We start from the raw sequence: 17283 nt of genomic DNA on the forward strand, positions 1-17283 counted from the left end.
TATTTTGTGGAAAGGGTTGGTCAAATTGCAAAAATACAAAGTAATAGATGATTTTTAATAAATAATTTTAAGACATTGAATAAAAATAACTTGTCTATAATAAAAAGCAAGGGAGTCTGAAAGATAGTTGCAAGATGATGCCATAAACAATTATGCTATAGTACTTTGGGGGAAGGTAATATAGAGAATAATACTAACACCTAATATCTCTGGAGTTGTCCATGTGTTAAGTGTTTTACACACATTATCACAGTTAATCCTCAGAAATTAATCTTAAATTCTGCCTCCTTCTCAATCATTCTCAACATCCATACAAATATTCTATAATTTTTCTCATTTAAAAACAAGCAAAAGAAACTCCTTTGACCACATATCCCCCTAGTTTCATTTCTCAGCTTGCCTTATATCACATTCCTAGAAAATTTCCCATAATTGTTGATTATAATCCCCAGGCTCACCCCCCCCAGCCCTGGTTGGCACATTTTACAATGGTTTTCACCTCTACCACTCAACCAAAACTGCTCTTGTCAAGTCACCAATGTCTCCTACTTGCCAAAATCCTCTAGTCTATCCTTAATAATTATCTTCCTTGACCTCTCAACAACACTTATACAGTTGATCCCTCTCTCCTTGAAACACTCTGCTCATTTGGTTCCAGGATGCTATGCTCTCTGGGTCTACTCCTAAGGACCTAAGGACTATCCTCTTTCTTAGCATCTTTAGCTGGTCCTTCTACACTTTTCCAACTTCTAAATATTGGAGTATCTCTACACTCGGTCCTTGAGCATCATCTCTTTTCCATCTACACTCGCTCTCCTGGTGATTTCATCTAGCCTCCCATCTGTAAACGTCCTCCATACCCTGAGGACTCCCAAATTGACACCTGCAGAGTGCACCTTATCTGTGAACTTCAGATTCTTACAGTGAACATTTCCTTGATGTTTTCTCTTGAATGCCTAATAAACATCTCAATCTCAACATGTTCAAAACTTGAGCTCCAATGCCCCCAAATGTTAGTGCCCCATCTCAGTTGATGGCAACTCATTCTTTTGGGTTCTTAGCTCAGAAACCTTAGAGCCATCATTCACTTTGCTCTGTCTTCTGTACTCCTCATCCAATAGTCTGTGATGCCACCTTGAAAATATATGCAGACGCTGACCACTTTCCAATTCTGGTGTCACCACTCTGGTCCATGCCATTACCTTCTCTCAACTAGATTATTGTAATGGTCTCTTAACCATATACCTTTTCCTATCTTTGCCAACCCTACAGTTCATTTCAACAGAGTAGCCTGTTTTTCTTCTAGATATGTGAGATCATGTTGCTCCTCTGCTCAAAACACTTCAATGTCCTCACTCAGTTGAATTAAATTTTGAAAATGGCCTATGTGACCTACATGATCCCTCATTACCTCTGCCTCATCCCCGACTTCTCTCTCCCTCACCTACAGCACTGCAGCCACATTATCCAACTTGCACTTGGGACACGCCAACACATGCCTGCCTCAGGCTTTGTCCTTTCTTTTTTTTTTTTTTTTTAATATTTTATTTATTTATTTGACAGAGACACAGTGAGAGAGGGAACACAAGCAGGGGGAGTGGGAGAGGGAGAAGCAGACTTCCCACGGAGCAGGGAGCCCAATGCGGGGCTCGATCCCAGGACCCTGTGATCTTGACCTGAGCCGAAGGCAGACGCTTAACGACTGAGCCACCCAGGCGCCCGGGGCTTTGTCCTTTCTACGGCTTCTGCTTGGATGACCCTTCCCTCAGACATCTGCCTGGCTCCCAGCATCATCCCCTCAGGTCTTTGCTCAAATGTCTTTTTCTTGGTGAGGAGTTTCGTGACTATGATATTTTAAAGAGGAGATCACACCTGTACAGCTTAGCGTGCTCATACTTTTCCCAGTCTTAGATTTCTCCATCATACTCTTCACTAGCTTATATGCTGCAGAAGCTCTATGAAGGCAGGGAAAAGAAACTAATGTTTTGTTTGCTACTGTCTCCCCTCTGCTTAGCTTGGTGCCTAATACAGGATACACACTCGTTACATGACTACACGAGCTGGGTATCATGAGTAGCTGTATTGTAGCCGCATCTGCGAGTAGAGAAAACAGGTCACACAGCTAATCTGCTGCAGAGCTGGCTCTGTCCTGCTCCTTACCACTGTACACATACTACTCTTTGGCAGTGAAGAGCAGGTATGACCTGGAATTTGGCAGAGCTAAGTTCAAATGCAAGTTTTCCCGCTTACTTTTGATGTGACTTAAAGCAAATTACTGAACCCTAAACTTTAATTTTCTTAGCTTAAAAATGAGATTTGCAATAAGATCTGCCTCTTGGGGTTGCTGTGAAGATTAAATACCCTAGATCTTATCTCTCAATTAGGAATCATATTCAGCACATGTGATGTAAAGCCCATTAGCAATGGTTTGAAGAAAGAGTTTATTTTCCTCATATAACAAGGGGTTTAGTGGTAAGCTGTTCAGAATCGGTATGTGCTTGAGCAATCAAAACTTATTATGGATACAAAGTCTTATATTACAGTAAAACATAAAACAAATAAAAATACAGGTCTCATATACTAAAATGGCAAATAATAATAATTAATAATAACAATAGTTTCAGTTAATGTGAAAAGGGAATAAATTTTGATTTTCTTTTTTTTAAAGATTGATTTATTTATTTTAGAGAGAGGGAGAACAGTGGGGAGGGGGCAGAGGGAGAGAATCTCAAGCAGACTCCCACTGAGCACGACACAAGGCTCCATCTCATGATGCAGGGCTCTATCTCAGGACCCAGGGCTCAATCTCAAGACCCATGAGATCATGACCTAAGCCAAAATCACGAGTTGGACACTTAACTGACCAAGCCACCCAGGCGCCTCTGATTTTCTTCTTAATTTGACTCTCTTTCTTAACCTATTAAGATTTCAAGAGCTTGAGTTTTAATTTTGTTATCCATCATACTCTCGCTGCTACCAAGGTTGGTGTCACCAGTGAGCATGTTAACTCTCCTCCAAGTTCTTCATTTGAGTTATTGATAGAAATCACTGGGGCGCCTGGGTGGCTCAGTTGGTTAAGCAACTGCCTTCGGCTCAGGTCATGATCCTGGAGTCCCGGGATCGAGTCCCGCATCGGGATCCCTGCTCGGCAGGGAGTCTGCTTCTCCCTCTGACCCTCCCCCCTCTCATGTGCTCTCTCTCTCTCAAATAAATAAATAAAATCTTAAAAAAAAAGAAAAAGAAATCGTTAAGCAGGACACAACAGAATAGAGCCCTGTGGCAGGCTACTAAAGACCACTCTTTGACATTAGTGCTTTCATGGTGCAGTCGTTCTACTAATCAAAATGTTGTAAAATTATCATTCATATTTTCCATTCTTTCTAAATTGTCATTAGAGATCTTGTCCACTTGCATTGATGAGACTCTGACACAGAATTTTCCTGGCCAAGCTCCTGATACTGAGCTTAATGTCCTTCTCCCTTCTCAATCTTTTTCTTTCTGGTTTCCTCTAGCCCTTTCACTTATGCTTTGAACCAAGAAATGAGCTTACATTTATCACAGATGTAATTAGTTATTGCTTTCACAAGGAATGTAGCTCAAACCCTGCATGTCACTGAAAATGTGCTCTTTGCTTCCACACCTCTTCTTGGTTGCAGTGCGAACTGCTGCCTCCGGAAACTACCTCCACTGCCCCACTCATGGGGCAAGCTCTTGAAAAGAGCCAGTCCAAAGCCTCTCCCTCCCCTGAATGGTTTGACATATTCCCAGGTAGCTCTCAGATGACGTTGCCTAAATCAGTGACACACACCTTCTTTCAAGTTCCAGTGTCATGTCACCAACTGCCTACTGAATCCCTCTACCAGGATGTCCCTCCCAGAGGATAATTAGGGTTATCAGGTTCCAATCCACTAAACTCCCCACTCTCTCCTTCACCACCAGCCCAATCCCCTTGCCCCTATCTACGAAACCACCAATTCTTCAATGTCGTACAATTCAGTCCAGAAGTATACAAATGTTTCTTGGGTATTGATGTTCTAGGAGCTGTTCTAAGCATCTGTAGGGGCCAAAGGTAGGCTGCCCCAAAATGTGCCACTTTGGCATATCAACTATTTTAAATAGAAGTTACTTAAGAAATGGCCAAATGTTAAAAAGAACACTCTGACTGCCTCTCTCCTCTTTGTCTCCAGAAAGCAAGAGCTAAATCTCCCATTTGAAAGGAATTCTCCCTGGACCAGGAGGTAAAGAGACAGAAAATTTAGAGCAGAAAAGGCTGTGTAAACAACCCTTGTTACTTTTTAATAATTTACTACCATAACCCAAATTCCGTTTAGAATTCCTAATTGAAGCTCCCAAAGTTACTTAACTTCTTTGTCCTGTCAGATCCTCACAGATTTATTATCTCTTCGTCTAAAAAATATAAAAATTGCCTGCCTTGGTCATTTCTTGAGGTCTCAATTTTTTTATGGGGCCTCTGTGTGCACATAATAAAACTTTGGGTTTTTTCTCTTGTTAATCTGTCCCGTGTCAATCTAATTCTTAAACCGGCAGAGCTTAAAGAGTAGAAGGAAACATTTTTTCTCCCCTACACATCCCATATACAAACCTCAAGGCACTTGGTCTAGGGAGATTAACAAATGGAAAATGACTTATTTCTACAAAATGATGTAGGCAATAGCTTAAATAAATTAAAGAAAAATAGGTATTCATGTGAGCAGAAGAGGAATATCTGAAGTATTGTCACTTCAGATGTATGTGATCCGTGTGACTCTATATAGGGGGCCAATCAGACTCAGCACACAGAGAAAACACAGAGGAAACCTCTCCAGGAGGCCCAAATCACCACACCTGTGCTTGAATAACTTCATAAAACAAAGGGATGTATGATGGGGGCATCAATGTGGATGGAAAGAGAAGCTAATAAAACAAACAGTCACAGCCTTTTGACCAACTTAATGAGCAGATTCAACATATTGCTGGGTACCGAGAGGCTGAAAATTGTGAAAAGTATATTGCTTTCTCACAGATGGCTTCAGGACTCACCCAGACCACTAGGAAGCTTCTTGAAATATCACCTGCAGCTCATACTCAGTGGAGAATTTGGTTAACATCATGTCATAAATGCATTAGGTATGCAAATATCCCCAGCTTAGTTCTGTAGAGACAGTCGTCGTATATGTATGGATATTAATTGTGCCCGGTCCTGGACCCTGTGCTCTGGGGAGACAATCGGGAGTTTGTAATCTTCTTTTAAAAATGACCCATTCATTCACACAAGCCCGCAAGCAATTATGCAATCTACTCTACTATGATGTATTTGCATATATGCAAGGAATAAAGTAGTGAAACGACCAAGAGAGAAATAAAGTGCCAAGTGTTAAGTACAATGCAATTCTTAGTGGGCTATAGGCTTGAAGAGCAGATCTGCAACCTTCACATGATGAGGCCTATTAAAGTGCTTTTGGACCGTGCAGAACCCCTGAAATGCTGTCGCAGCAATACCAACAATAGCACCTGTCCCTTAATCCTGCGTCCCTGAGAGTGCCGCCTCACTTTTCTAACTCCTAAATTCATGTTTTGTATTTCTAAGCTCTCTTTGGTATCGCAGATCTGGTATAAGTTAAGCGGACAAATGAGGATGTAAGAAATGGGGAAGTTAGGAAAGGAAAGCAAATGATAAGTGAAGCTCAGAAAGAGTGGGACTGAGTTGATTCGATCAGAAAGCGGTGGTGGTTTAAGAAGCTGGATGTGGGGCCGCAACTTCCCCACACCCTTCTGTAGCTGCCCACCCACAAAGCTGTGGTTTCTGACCAAGAGGAGATAGTTGATGGCTAAGAAGTGTCCCAGAGAGATGACTTTTGGAATTTTCTTGGACTGTACCTCACTCACAGCTGCCCTTCCCAAGTACCCATCAGGCTCGGACTCGACCAGGAGACATTCATTGGCAGTGCGCTGGGCTACTGGCCTCAGGCACAGACTGAAATTTGGGGCAAATAAAGCAAATGGAGGCAGGAAGAGTCATCGATCATCTCCAGGCCGAGAAACTCTCTTAAAACAAACTAAATTATATTATTTGCAATGCTCAGCATGTGTTAAAATGCTCCGGGCTTTTTTAATTCACGTGCTCAGAACTGTCAGGAGAGCGCCTTCATTAAACTAGTAATTGACAGATTGGTTTTGTTGATCCCCAAGACCTTGCTTATTTCCTAAACAGTAGGGGGTCTAAAATGAGGAATTGTCTGAAAAGAACGAAAATAAAATAGGGATAGAGGGTTTGGATTGGCCCCAGTTGCCGGACTCTTGTGAAGAAGCACAATATTCCCTCGGAAAAGAAATGGCAAGGGTGTATTTTCCTCTGGAGCCTCATCAGTGATGATAAATGAAGCCAAATTAATCCTCTGTTGGTCTCATTTGCTTCCCTCTTTGGAGCTGTATTCCCCTGCATGATTGTTTGTAACTGAAGACAATCTCTTAATTGTTCTTTTAAATAAACCTCCCAAAGCTTCCAGTTTGGTTCAGGGGGTGGGAATTCCATGATACTGAGGCTGCCATTCAGGGCCATCCTTATGGAAATAAATTGCATAACTGAAGTGTCTCATATCCTGCTCCACTGGATTTTTCTTCAGGGATCTATCTCCAAATCACCAGCATATTTTTAGAAATTCAAACAAAAACACTTGAGTGTCACAATATCCTGCTAATTAGCCATTGTTTGTAATGTAGCCCCTCTCTGTTTTTCCCATATTCATCTTCCTTCTCCCCAGAGTTGCCCATCATCCATTTATTACTTGTGCTATATCTCTAAAGTTTATGCTTAAAATTTTGAAACATTTCATAACAAAGACCACCAGCAACTTCATTAACCAGTGAAATATTAAGTAAGTCATTTTATTCTATCTCATATAGACTTCCTTTAGCAGGGTTTTTATTTGTTTGTTTGTTTTTGAGAATTTTGAACTTCCAGTCACTCTATATTCAGCAGTCTGACTTTAGGTTTGCACAAACCTCACCCAGAAAGGCCACTTGTGGAAACATAGCACTGAACTCCATTGTTGCCTTGTCCCACCAGTGTCCCAATGCATTTTAAACCTATCCTTTCCTCCTTAGAAAAATGCTCCTGAGAATTCACAGACACCCATCGTCCTATCTTATCTCAGGAATGAAGTGCCAGCAGTACTGAGGTGGATGTGGGGAAGTGAAAACATAATCAGGGGGAGGCAGAGTACGGGGACCACCCTCAGTGCTTTAAAAGGGCAACCCTCAGAGTCATGGCTAGAGCTCGTGTGCAATGAGTATCGCCCAGATCTGAGCAGGAGAAGAGTCTTGGAGCAGTCCAGAAGCAAAATCCAAGAGCCAAGTTATCATGAAGGTGAAGATAATAGCATCAGAATCTCCTGGAAAACTATTTTATTTTATTTTTAATTTTTTAATTTTTATTTTTAAAGATTTTATTTATTTGACACAGAGAGAGAGATAGCCAGAGAGGGAACACAAGCAGGGGGAGTGCAAGAGGGAAAAGCAGGCTTCCTGCTGAGCAGGACCCTGGGATGGGGGGCTCGATCCCAGGACCCTGGGATCATGACCTGAGCCGAAGGCAGACGCTTAACGACTGAGCCACCCAGGCGCCCCTGGAAAACTATTTTAAATAATTGGACTCCCTTTTGAAGAACCAAGTCCTCTCTTATACACATATGCCAGGGACGTCTTCATCCTATTGTTGATGTTTGATCCATTGCAGTAGGGCATCTGGCACTCACGGAGAGGGTGGTGATGGTGAGGTTGGAGGAAAGCCAGATCCAGGAAGGGCTTCAGTGGCCATGTTCCGTAGCTTCCTCTTCTTCCTAAGAGCAATGGGAAGCCACCAAAAGGTAGAGTCGGCATGAATTTCTGGTCACAAACTGAGTTGTGAGGAAAGACGTTACTTCTACAGTGTTCAGCATTCTACCTTAATTTCTATTTTAAGCTCATTCCACCAGATGGCACATAATGAATTACTATCAATTCTCTAGAAATTCTATCAATTCGGGGTTCTTTAATCAATGTAAGAGTTCATCATTTCCCATCCCCAGAGTTGCGTGTTCCTTTTACGGGTGCTCTGTTGTCAACCACTTCTAGGGAAATGAATGCTGCTCCATCTTTCTTCATGGTTGACGCCCCCATGCCATTCTCACTGGTGCATCCAGTATAGAGGCATTAGGTTATGAATATCCTAAATGGCCCCAAACAGCAAGACCAACGGTAGAATGCAGGATATGAAAACCTTATTCTGCCACAAATCGTTTTTAAACGTGGATGGGAATATGATCATAAAATAGATCGTTCTGTGGATGCTCTGTAGGTAAAGGGTTGAAGAGATACAGCAATGGATGCAGAGAGCCCTTAGGATATTATAAATAATTTCAGGATTGCGATAGATGTAGCTTGGGCGAGGGTGGTTGAGGAGAGATGGAAGTAAGAATATGGGCTCATAGGATATATATAGGATAAGAATGACAGAATTTGGTAAAAAGGTTGGATATTGGACTGAAGGAAAGGTAACCCCTTGGGTTTCTGACTTGAGCAACTGGATGTGTGTGGGTGCTGTTGGCTGGGTGAGAGAACAGTAAAGGAAGATCTGGGAAAATAGCCCCAGGTGATTTTGATATGTTGACTTTGAGAGGCCTTTCAGACATTCAAGCGAATGTTAGCAGGACCAATGTAATGGATGGAGACTAAAAGGAGAAGTCTGAGCTAGAAATATAAATGAGACCTCTGCGTATGGATCCTTTCCATAAAGATGGGTATAGATGAGAGTGTTAAGAAGGAGAGTCTACAATAGGAAAATAATGCAGACATGAGTCCCATCTTTTATTTACATTGGTACAAGTTTCTTATTGGCTGATTCAAAGAAGAGTGAGTGAGTACCCATGGCACACCAAATGTCTTCCTCTGTATTAAACAGTCAGTGGTCCATCACAGAACGTAGAAATATCAACACCTCCAACTTCAGAGTAAGCCTTCTGCTCACCAAGGTTCTTCATCTCTGTGCTAATGAGAGTTTTGTTCTCTTTCGTTTGCTATTTTGAGATATTTAATCTCCAGGCTATTAACAGTGAGCATCAAGCTCCCTTTCTTGTGCAGTGACAACGTCTGCAGCCTGCTGTGGTTCTTCATGATTCCAAAGTGATATCCCCACTATAAAAAGAAGATGGTAAGTTTTCTAATCTTCTGTATTAAATAAAACAAGAGAAACAATACCTGGAAGAGTTATGGAACTTACTAATGATTTAAAAAAAATGAAAGTTTATTCAATTGTAAATAGTTTATAATAGATTTCAAGTCTCTGCTCCCCAAGTCCAAAGTTCAATTCATCTATCAAACTCTATCCTAGAAAGATAAATATATGCACACATGTTCCCAAAATAAACACAGCTTGTTTCTAACAAATAAATCTGTGCCAAAAGTCCTAGAATTTCTGATGAGAGTAGGAAGTGTGGATTCTTAGGAAGGGTGCAACGATTATTTAATAATTAATCAAACAACAAGCCCTAAAAAAAGTGTTGCATAAATAGAGAGATTTTAAAATTGTCTGTTTTCTTTTAACTGTTTCTCAAACAAAAGGGAAAATGTGATAACCTCAAATTTAATGAAAACATGTTAAATACAGTTTTTAAATGGGAGCAAAAGTGATGAAAATAACTAAGAATGAAAGGAGGAACAACAGGTTAGCACTGGGTGACATTTCAAAATACATTTATGCTGATTTATTTTTAAAAGTTCAAATATTTACATAAATTATACCTAACATTAATAAAACCAACAGAATGCCTGTGTTTCCATTTTCTAGGGATGTAAAGGTAGGTTCTTTATGTAGTGTGTCCAAGAATATTCTCCTCCTAGTTCTTTGGTCATCATGGAACATTGAGACAACAATAATTCCTGGGTGTTGTACTTCTGAGTAAAGGGGTAGCAATCCGGCCTCACACTTCTACCATTTAACCAATTTATATTTCCAGAGTGTCATTGAGGCGATGCCAAGGACCCGGGGATAAAAAACATGGTCAGTGAAACCCAAAGCCAAAGAAGGATGTGTAAAGGGGACCCAAAGCCAAGCGTCATGGTGTGTACCATAAAGCCTAGAAGGGAAGAGGAGTGGGGAAGTGGGGGGGGGGGGGTGCAGCTAAAGTATTCCGTGGAGACCTCATAGAAGAAATGGGGTCCAAAATGTGCTTTGAAAAATTAAGTGCAAAAGAATGCCAAGTGTTTTGAAGGAGAAGAACTGCAGGAGGCAAGAATGACAACAATGGTATTTGTGACTCATTTACAAAACAAGAAAAAACAATAAAACCCAGTCCTGTTGCAATAGGAGTTAGTTTGAATCAATTAGGAGTTAAATTAGCAGTAGGTTGGAGCGGATTTAACTTCTTTCAATACCAGAAGACTATTAAAGGCAAAGAAAAATGTCATGACTGTAATTGTTTTTATTTCAGTGCCAACCAAATTTATTTATTTTTTCTCTTACAGGCAAAGGATGTATCTTTGGGTACATCTCAGTACTTCATTATTCCAAATGTTTACATCCAAACAGAGCAGAGACACCTATCAAGTACCTGAGGAAAGAGGCCACAGCCAGAACTGCATCGGACAGCAACAAATCCTTGCCCTTGGACGTCCGTCCCCCAGGATGATCTGTGCAGGATGTAAAGCCAGAACAACTTTCATAAACTTAAACTTGTTCATCTCAAATTCTGTCTCTACCACCCAAATATATTACAGTTCCTCTCCATCTGTAAAGGACAGGAGGTTGTTCTTATCTAAAGTAAAAAGGAATAAGACTACTGTAGATGGAAGTTTCAGATACTCGGAAGTAAGGAGCAGATAGCTTCAATCAATAGTGAATAGCTCTGGGTGAACTTGGATCTGGTATAAAGGATACAACACAAAACAGTTCCATCTGAAGATAATAAGTCTTCAGTCAAAAAGAGGCAGTAACTGTGATGCATGTCATTCATGATTTCTTTTTTATTCCTTTTTTATGTACAGCTCAAATATTTGAGACTTGGGAAGTAGAGGTTCTGCTAGATCTAATATTTTGATCTTCCTTTGAATTTAGTTTAAAAAAATGGAAAGCTCCCAGTTGTTATATAGCTCCCTGGATTTTGTAATTTAAGTGAAAAACACTGAAAATGAGGACTTCTTAAATCTAGACTGCAGTCATATCTATTTAATTGCACTTTTTCTTGTGCTTCTCTAAGCTAGACTATTACACTTAGCAAAAAGCTTAGTAGCATAATTACAGTGCTATAAAACATTTTCTCCCTTTTTTTAAACTAGCATCTTCATCTGCCACATTTCAAGATGCATCACTAAATTATACAACCTGACAACTATTAAGGTTTTTGCTATACTTCACAAATCAAGAAAAAAATATGCTTCATTTTCAGGGTAAGTTATTTTAATTGTCCTAATGCCTAAAACAGTATCTACAAAATCTTTGAAGATATTAAATTTATTTTATAAAATCAGATTTTTCATAAATCGATATAATATTATATATATTATACATGTTATATCTAATAAAGAACTACTAAAATTCCAAATATTATTTTCTGATAAAAGTCAGAAATATTAACTGAATTCAAAATATATAACTGTTTCACTGTATACAAAACTATAATCCAATATATCCTCTCCTAATCCTGAAAAATCACCAGGTAATCAAGTTTTATATTATTTGCAGGCTTCTAAAGAATATGCTCTCTCCTTCTTGAGAGTTTTTCCCTCCTCCTAACAGATGAGTTTATTGTCTCCACTTCCAAGTTGATTTTTACTGTTGTTAAGTCTTTGAAAATTGTCTTATCTCAAAATCTAGCCAACTAGGTTTGCCTTTTTGGTATCACTTGGTATTATATCAATCTCCTCTGTGTACCAAACGCAAAATAGAATGCTTCCACAGTCTCCACTCATCTCATTACTCCTCTACACAAATATTTTGGATTGAACCATGTCTGTCTTTTTCATCAACCATAAAAGCTGCAAAAGTAATTCTACAAGATAATTTGTCTTCAATGGGATTCTTAGTTACACTTCCTTAGTCCATAAGCAAATTTTAATATGCAGGGGATCCAAAAAAAACTATCAATAAAAAAATCTGTATTACATTATAAAGGTACTAGCCACAATTTAAAGTATACATAATGATAAAATAAAACATTTTAACTATTTATAGCATTAGATGAATCTCATAATACTCAATTTTCTTTTTATCAGTGAAGCAAACATTTAAGAGTCTTTTTATATTTAAATTCATTTACATCAGAGGTGCCTGCAATCCACATTTTTATTAAAAAGACAATAAGCATTTGGTTAAGAGGCTTGAAAAAACATGTTATTTTGAATATTATATAGTATTTTTCTATCATTGAAGACTGTTGAGCGGTGCCTGGGTGGCTCAGTTGGTTATGTGTCTGCCATCTGCTCAGAGTCCTGGGATCAAGCCCTGCATCAGGCTCTCTCTTACTGCCCTTGCTTCTGCTCATCTGCAAATAAATAAAATCTTAAAAAAAAAAAAAAGACTGTTGAAAAAATTTTTTGGTTGTATGATTTCATTTATTTTATTTTATTTTTTTAAAATTTTTTTGATGGGGGGAGGGGCAGAGGGAGAGTGAGAGAGAGTCTCAAGCAGGCTCCATACCCAAATACTTTCTATATGAGCTTACTGAGATACTAACATGTCTGGAGAGAAAAAAATTTGTGTTTAAGTGAAAATGCACCTTCTTCATGACAGTGATTTACTGAATTCAACAAATGGTTCAAAACATATTCCTACCTTAGATAAGATTCTCAATCTTGCTATGAACTTGGTCCACAAGATAACACAGACATTTAACAGAGTTCTGGTATCATAGAGCCTAATTCTTCAATTATGAAATATATTTTGCTTCTAAATAGAGTAGTTCTAAAAATTAGTTGGTCACCAGCTAACTGCAGTAGTTAACATAGCAGGAAATTGCTTTTGCAACATTGCTCGAGAGAAACACAGTGATTTTTCTTAGCCTTAGTTTATAATCTTGGATCCATCAAAAAGATCCTTGATATCCATTAAAAAGTCCTTTGTGGAGCTGAAAATGGTTCTCATGTTGAGTTGTCTTTAATTTTTATTTCCCATACATAGCATTGTAAACCCATAGAATTCCTCTAGCTAATACCCTCTAGCTAAGGTCATTTTCTCCTTTCTGCAACTCCTACCCCCTCAAGGCTACTTGTTGCTGTCCAGTTTAAATATATACTTCTGAACACTGCCATCAAATCCATCCACTGACTGGCCCAAGATAAACTACATGCGTAATGTTTTCTTGCCTCTGAATTGCGGATCGAAATCCACACTTTGCAACAGTATTTTATTAATGAATTCTAGTTATTTTCAATGTACAAGTATAATCCCTGCTATTCCATTTAAGCTAATATCTATATTTTGCCACTCATATATGTTTCTTTTCTTCCTTGTTAATAGATTCCTTAAGAAATAATGTCAAGTATTCCTTAAATATGCATTCCAAAATGTGGAAATCTTAAGTGAGCATCACCCAACTTGTCGGCAAACACTGAGGAAGAAACTTGTAATGAGCAAAATAAAATCTTTTAAGCCTGGAAATTTACTAGAAAGCAAGACAAATGGTTGAAATTGTTTCTCAGAACAGCAACAGTACTTGAGAGCAATAAAAAATGTGATAATATTTAATGGCCTTTGTTAATACATGATAAAGTCCCTAAATTGTAATTTACAATCAAAACAGTTGGTGGCACCTTTGAAACAATTTTTTGTTTTTGACGGCATCTATGTTTCCTGCAAGTTCTTAGACAATCACATTAATATATAAAATCTTCGTAATTATATTGGTTTAGACATATTTTCTATAATATTATTTTAATGTAACTTCCATTAACATATATGCTCTGAAAGAATAATAATAATAATAGCATCTGTGCCCTCAAGTGATGGTACTTATTACTCAGATATTTTTGCAAGGGTTATAGCCTGATAAAAACTTTGACTTCCTCTTAAAAACAAACCAGGAATCCCTTGGAAACAGCATTTCTTACCCAGACACAAGATCAGGCTCAGTAAAGTAAATACAGCAATGTGGGAAGGGTTGAGGAGATGTATTAACAGCTTCTTAAATGTCCCCAATCTTCTTAGATGCTCTTTCCCAGTAGGCTGTTACATGGCTTAGAACTTCCTACCAGAGAAAATTGTTCTTTGGGATAAAGTATTACAAACTCACTACAATCCTTTTCAAAGGCAAATGTCCTTGAGAGGTATAATGCATTGAGGCTTAACTACTGTTAGCATCAAGAAAAGTTTAAGTGGCATTTAATCAGTGTTTCCATAGATAGACATATGTGTAAGGTTTTGTAGTTTTTGTTCGGGCTGGTGAGGGATAGTTTATACCACTTCTTTCCTGAATTTGAAACCAAGTAAGAGGTAGGTTCACACAGATGACGAACAGATTCTATAAAACTGGATTGAGAATGCAGCTTTGACCAGCTGCATTGTATACTTCTTCTTTTTTTTTTTTTAAGATTTATTTATTTGAGAGAGCGAGAATGAGAGAGAGAGAGTACATGAGAGGGGGGAGGGCCAGAGGGAGAAGCAGACTCCCTGCCGAGCAGGGAGCCCGATGCGGGACTCGATCCTGGGACTCCAGGATCATGACCTGAGCCGAAGGCAGTCGCTTAACCAACTGAGCCACCCAGTCGCCCTGCATTGTATACTTCTAAGCATTTTAACCCAGGATTCTACCAACCTATTCCCCAACTGCTCCAGAAGTTTAAACAGGGAAGAATGGAGGGGAATGTACTGTTCTCTTGGGCAGTGTAGTGAGCAAGAGAAACAAAGCCAGACACTAAAGTGATAAGGACAGATTTTAATCGGCAATATGCTACTGCAATTGGAAGAGGGTCCATCTTGAACTGAGCTCAACTTCGATTTGTTTAGAGGTGACTGGCATTTAAAGGGAGGATGAGGGGAATGTGAGGGTGATCTGGCTGTGACATCTGTCACCTCATTGCTGGCCCCTGGTTGATTCAGCTGATCTGGCTGGCCAGTGGTGTTCCCTTCCTCCCTCACCGCTCCAGTGCCTTCTTCCCTCCCGAAGTGACGAAGTGACGTGCTCTGTGGAAGAGGACAACCTTCCCTGATGGAGGAGGACCATTCTCTGGGTATGCGAGTAGGTGCGCTCTCCTGCCAGGACCTCCAAACAAGCTCTCAAGGTCCATTTGTAGGAGAAGGTAGGGTAGTCGAGATTCCAAGACTCCAGACACATTCAAATGGGACGCTTTGTTTAAAAATAAATAAATAAATAAATAAATAAATAAGTAAGTAAAATAATAAAATAAAATAAAATAAAATAAAATAAAATAAAATAAGAATGAGGGAATAGGGAGGGGAAATGGTATGGTAGGCAGTCAGGAAAGTGGAAAATCCCTAAGGGTAAGTCAGTGTTATTGCCAATTAGGCCAAGGGTGTCTTTTAGCTGACAATTACATAAGTTAGGATTCTATCCTTTCAAAAACACTGGGAGACAGGGGCTCTATCCTCCTGGATGATTACATTTCAAAGAAATGGCTTTCAGGTCATTGATAAAGACTCTCCTGATTTGTAGGAGATATACATCTCAAAGGGACAAGAAAAGGATTTCAGTATTGTAAGCCCTTTTTAGTAAAAGCTCTAAGAAAGGGAGATTAAGGGCCTATCTCAGGTGTTGGCTAGAACAAGAGGCAAATTCTTTTGACAGCCCTGAGTCTGGCCAGACAAAAACTCAAAAGGCGGCTGCCTGGGTTGTCCAAGGGACTCAACCTTAGGCTATTAGAAGCCATGTGAAAGTTCGGTCAAGTCACTTAGCATAGGGGTTTGAATGGAGTGTCGTACTGAGTTTTTGCAGTTTTTGGTAACCAACAAAGAAAATACTCAGAAGGGGTCAAAGTTTGAGCATGCTGTCTCTCTGCCCAATCTCTGAGGGGCTGGAAAAAGGTAAGAGTTACCTTGTCAATATAACCAGGAAGGCAGATGTTTCTACACTTTGGATCCAGGCAGAACTAACTACTAAAAGCAGAGTGGGAATGGTCCCTAGAGCAATGGTTCTCAAATGGAATGATTTTGCCCCAGGTGAACATTTGAAAATGTCTGGAGACAGTTCTGTTTGTACGTCCAAAGGAAATGGGGAACTGTAAATGGCATCCAATAGGTGGAGGCCAAAGATATTGCTGTAAGGGAGGAAAAAGTAATGTTTCCTGTACCCTTCTGAGTTTGTAGATGAGATCCCTATAATAAAAGACAGATTAGGAAGAGAAAAACAAACAGAAGTTGATTAACATGTACATCTCATGTATGCATGGGAGACACCTAGTGAAAAATGGGTAACTCAGAGAGGTGGTTTCAGAATTCAGGATTAAATACCAATTTAATAGGAAAGAGAAGGAATGTAGGCCTCTTGGGCGAGAGTAAATGGTTTTTAGGAAAATGAGCCTTTAGAAGAATAGATGAGAGACATGTTAGTTTGTGACAAAGTCTGTCTGGGTGTGGTGTCAATTTCTAGTTTCCTGTCCTGTGATGAGTGGGTAGATGAAACTGTGGGTCGATGGAACTCCCCACAAGTTTTGTGACAACTGAGTTGCTTTTGGAGAATCTGTCTTTAGGCAGATAGAGGGAGTTCAGAGACCGCCTCTCCCATCATTTGGTGTTTTGCAAGTGCCTGCGGCTCAAAATAATCGATGTACCAATGTGACATATTTGGGGGTGGCATGTCCTGGACTCCTACAGTCATATTTTGAGGTGGCATATTCTGTTACCATATACTGCTTAACATCCTATTGCATAAGACAGCCCTCCACAACAAAATTTACCCAGCCCAAAATGCCAACAGTAACAAGATTGAGAAAACTGCCAAAGAGTTTACAATGCATTTTAAGATTCATTACTCATATTACTCTTACAACTACTGCAAAAGAAAGGGTTGAGAGATACCATCATTTAACATAAGGGAGAGCTGAGTCCCAAAAGTTTAAAAGATTGTCCCTGCATTGCACATTTAAACCCAGACTTGCAATTGTAAATAGCTTTATACTCCCTTTTGAAGAGGGTAGATAAGCAAATGAAGTCTCACACTTCCTGGAATAACAGGTTTAAGAGAGGGGCCAAAGTAGAGAGGCTTTATAATCAAGGAGGCAGAAGAACAACTCTCCATGGAGTCTGGAGAGGGACCATGAAAGGAAAACTAGTAAGAATTCTAGAGACAAGCTTAATCA

At 39.4% G+C, this 17283-nt stretch overlaps 1 long non-coding RNA gene across 1 annotated transcript; it reads left to right on the forward strand.

The window, feature by feature from the left end:
- Positions 1-959: 959 nt before the first annotated feature.
- LOC123837873 (uncharacterized) lies at positions 960-13787 on the forward strand. The gene is made up of 4 exons (XR_006789300.3): positions 960-9187; positions 9993-10096; positions 10501-11421; positions 13490-13787. It is a non-coding gene; the product is annotated as an uncharacterized LOC123837873 (long non-coding RNA).
- The last annotated feature ends 3496 nt before the right edge of the window (positions 13788-17283 follow it).

This window comes from Mirounga angustirostris, unplaced genomic scaffold, assembly GCF_029215605.1.
Source record: "Mirounga angustirostris isolate CCGP_5_RB_7025 unplaced genomic scaffold, mMirAng1.0.hap1 SCAF_8, whole genome shotgun sequence".
Classification (NCBI taxonomy): Eukaryota; Metazoa; Chordata; class Mammalia; order Carnivora; family Phocidae; genus Mirounga; species Mirounga angustirostris.